The following is a 5,093-nucleotide window of genomic DNA, read 5'->3' as shown; positions in this document are numbered from 1 at the left end:
GGGTTGTCTCCCACATTTGAGGCAGCTGTTTCCTTCATACCTGTTCCATGATAGAAGCACATTTGATGGTAGCTACATAAATAGTCTGGTCATATCTGAGACGCAGTAGTCTAAACCACAGCATCATGACTCATTGATATAATGCTTCATTTGGATGACATAAATGCAGTTTCTGAACAAAAACTAACAATCACAACATCTTTAATGACAGATGTAGTTACACATTTCATCATAAGTGCAGATCTGTATTTAGAGCCCTATGTTCCATCATACTATATTTTGGATTCACTTTCATAGTAATAGAAGATGAAATATATCACTGTGACCAGGTCCAAGCTGAGCCTAAAACTGATACAGTTTAGTTTTTTAAGTAGAGTTTGAGGTCTCACCCTAATGTTGAAAGCACTAACACAGGAAGATTTGTAACTGAAAAATAGCATCACCAAATATGACAGATAAAAAATCTGGGTTTTTATTAGGTCAGTTGGGAAAAAATTGAAGGAAGAATTTTATTATATTGGGGTTTGTTTCCTAAATTTGTCAAAGCACCAAAGGCAGGAAATTTATAAATGCACAACACTTATTTACATACCAATAATCTGGAATTTTTTACACTGGAAAGCATACTTGGAGATTTGTTTATTTCTGAAAATAAACTTATGATTCTAGTTTTCCAACAGTGTAAGGAATTATGCTGGAATATTTTTATTCACCTTTCTGTACCTCTGCTTAGAGAAGAATTGAAAAGGCTCATAAAACAATAGAATATGGCAAATTATCTTTTGTGCAGTTCTCATTCAATCAGAAATTGAACAGGCTCTATTAGTCAGTAGAATTCACTCCATCCCTTTTCACACCATCATATACATGATGTGGTTTTGAAACATTTCTTATATCAGGTGAAGTAGAATTAGGTGTTCCTAATTAGGAACACCTCCCCGGAAGCTGCACCCTCCTAAACTCATTAAAGATAATTTTGGCTAAAGTATTGTGCTAAAAATTTGCATGTTGATCCCAAGATCATGTCATAGATGCCACATTACGACCTCTGAAAGTTTTGATAGTGATGGGACATGACACATTCTTAACACCAGTGTAATAACATATTTTGCCATTTTCACTGTCTTTTTGGATGCTATCAAGGAATTCACTTCAAATTTTTTTTTTCCATGAGGATCATGGTATTATCTGTTCTATAACTTAGTACACAGTCTACATTTTTAAGGCTGCTCTGTGCCACACATACAAATAATTTATATATAATAAAATGGCTACTCCTTATTTTTATTAATAATCCACTTAATAATGGGTAAAGAAAATTATGGGCATGGAGGCTAGAAGTATGATGCCAGGTAAAGAAAGCATTTTATTGATATCTCATCTATTATACTGAGTTCTCTCAATGACAGAAAAAAATCATGCAAGAAATGATGATGATTCCTTATGCAGCACAAAAGAAACAGTTTAATTTTGACTAGCAACGTCACTAGAAAACAAGCAAAACATTAATGAACAATGACTTTTTCAAACATGCCAGACTGGGAAAAAATGTGGTTTTGACTCTGCTTGCAAATATAAAGAGTCATGGAAAAAGCTGTAGCTTCCAGTATGACCCACTCTAATGCTTCTGATTTATAACACTGTTGTTGCAGCCTTAAACTCATTCTTTTATATATTAAAGTGATTTCTGCCATTTGCAAAAGCCTGGTATGTTCACAGAAACGGATCACAGAAAGCAATCATAAGCCCATTCCAATATGAGTTTCTTAGACCCATTCATTTGCTGAGTAGGTTTGGAAGATTTCCTAATTACTACTTAGTGTTTTGCAATAGTCATTAAAACCTCCTACTACATATGTAGAGCGCATGACTGGACAAAGATATAAAGTGAATGTGTATATATATACTTGTTCCACCTACCCTTCTATATGACAGTTGATGTCTGTCAACCTTTTTTTTTACCTTTACAACAATTTTAGCTTCCTTTGCTCTCTTTCTTTGTAAGCATACACTGATAATGATATCTATCATTGGTCTTTTTAGGTTGTTTTATTGAGATCTCAGAATACTATTCATTAGTATTATTTAGATATATTTAGCAGATCACAGAGATCTAGAGCTGTTTTTTTAAAGCACTTGTGTTAGCATACACAAGCATGAGCCAAAGACTCACTTGGCTAACTAGGAAATGCCAGAAAAGCAAGAATAAAACAGAACTAAAAGGAGAACTATAACTAAAAAATTCATCTGCAACAAAATTAATCTCAGACATACACTAATTTTTGTCAACATGTGCTATCTTATTTCATGTTATAGATCTAGGGTGGATTTTTTTGTTACTGTAATGTTTTGGAAGATCTCCTACATGTTAGAAGAGGTACGTAGGATGTAGAGCTGACTATTAATTGAGAAGATAAAGAAGTGGAAAACTCCTGCTACATTATGTCTAAGTTTTCAATAGACTTCAACCTATAAATTTATCAAGGGCTAGAGTATTTATTCAGCAGGGGAAGAAGTGCAATACAGGAGAAGGGGAATGTTACAGAGGAAGGTTATTTGGTTGGGTTTATTTAAACTCAAATCTGAAGTGTTATATGCCTCTTCTTTCCCCATTTAGAAAATAGTACTATGATCAGGGTTGAGGGTTAAAATATAGTAACTATTTTACAACCTGCGTATGGGAACACATCAATCCCAGCATAAACTGGAGCACTACAAGTCTGAAAATTTCACCGAGGATCAAAGACACATCCTGGATATCAAAGCAGTTGCATTCTCATGAACAGCTGCCTTCTCTTACACAGCCCCATCTATGTTAATCCCAATACATCACTGTTTAACCCCAATGAAGGTCTCCTGCTTTCCAGCTTTTCTGGATACTGCCCTTTCTATGGAGGTCAGGAAAGAGACATTTATGGGTATCTGTAAGACAGTACACCAGCACATTAATGAATCAGACTTTCACTGTGTAGCGGATTCAGTTTGTAACTGGGCAGAAACACCAATTTAGAGTGTAGTGGTTTGGTCCAAAATACTCATTACTTACTTATTTACCTTCTGTGAGATAAGAATTAGGAGAAAGCAAAGCAGGCGCCAAACTTAAAAGAATATAAAGAAGTTTATTAACAGACCTAAAAGAAAGGAAAAAAAAAATCAGACCACATCTTCAGAACACTTCTCCTTCCCCCCACCTTTCTCCCTTCTCCCACTGACAATGTAAAAAGACAACCCTTGAGATTTTCAGTCAGTTTACCACTTCTATAATAACCTTTTTCAGTTCACTTAGGGAGAGGAGTCTCTCTTGCTCATGCTATGGAGACATCTCCACAAGGAACAGTTCTCTCATGGCTTCAATGTCACAGCGCGACGGCCGCCCGGGTTGGTTCTCTGCTCGCATGTGAGAGTCCCTTCCTTCGACTTACAGCTTTCCCCACAACTGCTTTTGAGGGTTCAATCTTGAGCTACTGGGGTACCATTTTAAGGTTGAGCTGTTCAGAAACAAAGGTTCTCTTCACCTGCTCAATCTCTGGGAGCATCTTCATCTCTAGGAACAGAGGCCCTCCCCCTTCCCTGGGAGCAACAAGGGTCCTCATCATCTTCATCTCTAGAACTATCTCTGGGAGCATCTCTAGGAACAGAGGTCTTTCTCCTTCTGATTTGGAGCAAGAGTCCTCATCACTTCCATCTCTCCCTGTTCACACTTCTCATCAAATTACAGCTGCTTCAGCATTTGCTTATTTCAGCACAGGTACTTTTGCTCACAGTATGAACGCTCCACCCCTCATGCTTTCATGAAATTACAACAGGTACTCTGATATAGCATAGTCTATCACTACCATGGCTTTACAACAGAATTTCAGCTTCTAGGTATCTCCTCTTTCTCCTCCCTCAGGGTTTCAGCTCTTCTTTCTTTAGTTAATGTCTGCAGGCTTCATCTGTTCTGGAGGAAACTTACAGCACTAAAAGTGTTAATCTTACCTGGGCCTTGCAGCTGGAATTTGCTTATCGCTGTTGGTCACATGATCTTTGCTGGACAGCAGGGCAACTTCAGCTGAATCTTTGGCCGCACTGGAGGCAGGGGCAGGGTGTAGAGCTGGGCTGCACCATCTGCACGTAGCAGGACTGTGGGCAGGCTGCAGGTGGAACAGGGCCACACGGCTCCAGGATGGCTGTGTCCCGGCCCGGCCCCTATGGGCCCCATACAGGTCCCCCCAGTTACCTGTCCCACGGCTGGAAGCAAGAGAGAGCTTTCCTGGGGTTTGTCCATTCTTAAATGTGGACCACAGAGGCGTGTCAAAATTTTTAAGTGGCTTAAAAAATTGTCAATATTCAAACTAGCCAGTTGATAGGTTCTGTTAGGTCATAGAGGAAGCTGTAAGCACCTCTTTGCAAGAAAATCACTCCCGGAGCTATGCTAACCCATGACACACTGCTTTAAATTTTAGTATAATGAGTGAACAGAGTTATGCTAATCTACACAAGTTGTGCTTCTAGAGCTAGACTTTGAATAAATATTCTGGCAAGAATAAGAAAGAGATGACTATTTTTCCTAAGACATACACACACACTTCCCTTTTAATTCAGCAAGAGTACCATGAGAGCTACAGAATACAGGATTTCATCTTTAACACATGTAAGCACATATATACACAGATACAATCAAGTTTATTTGTCCTCAGCTTTGAAATTTTCACAGCTTTGTAAGCACTGTAATAGTTACAGTTCAAGAGAGGGAAGAGCAGTAAAAAAATACTGCTTCATTAACTTTCTTCTACGGTCTAATCCTGAGATTTACAAGTGTGTTTCCTAGCAAAAGGTAAAACATAGGAAAGTAGCTCTTTTTCTGAAAACATAGGAAAATAGCTCTTGTGAGAGTTGTGGCAGTGGTTCTGAGATGAAAAAAATTTGATCAAGTTTTCCTTGTTTTTTAACATATGTTGCTTTTGTACACTAAAATACAAAGACCATTTAAGTATATTAACCACTGAGAAATTCTTCACCTTTTGAAGAAAAAGAAAAAGAAAAAGAATGAAAAAGAAAAAAAGAAGAAAAAGAAAAGAAAAAGAGAAAAAAGAAGAAAATAAAAAAGCATC

This window comes from Corvus brachyrhynchos, unplaced genomic scaffold (assembly GCF_000691975.1).
Source record: "Corvus brachyrhynchos isolate BGI_N302 unplaced genomic scaffold, ASM69197v1 scaffold90, whole genome shotgun sequence".
Taxonomy (NCBI): domain Eukaryota; kingdom Metazoa; phylum Chordata; class Aves; order Passeriformes; family Corvidae; genus Corvus; species Corvus brachyrhynchos.
The sequence above is the reverse complement of the archived record's forward strand: the minus strand, read 5'-3'. Positions refer to the sequence as shown.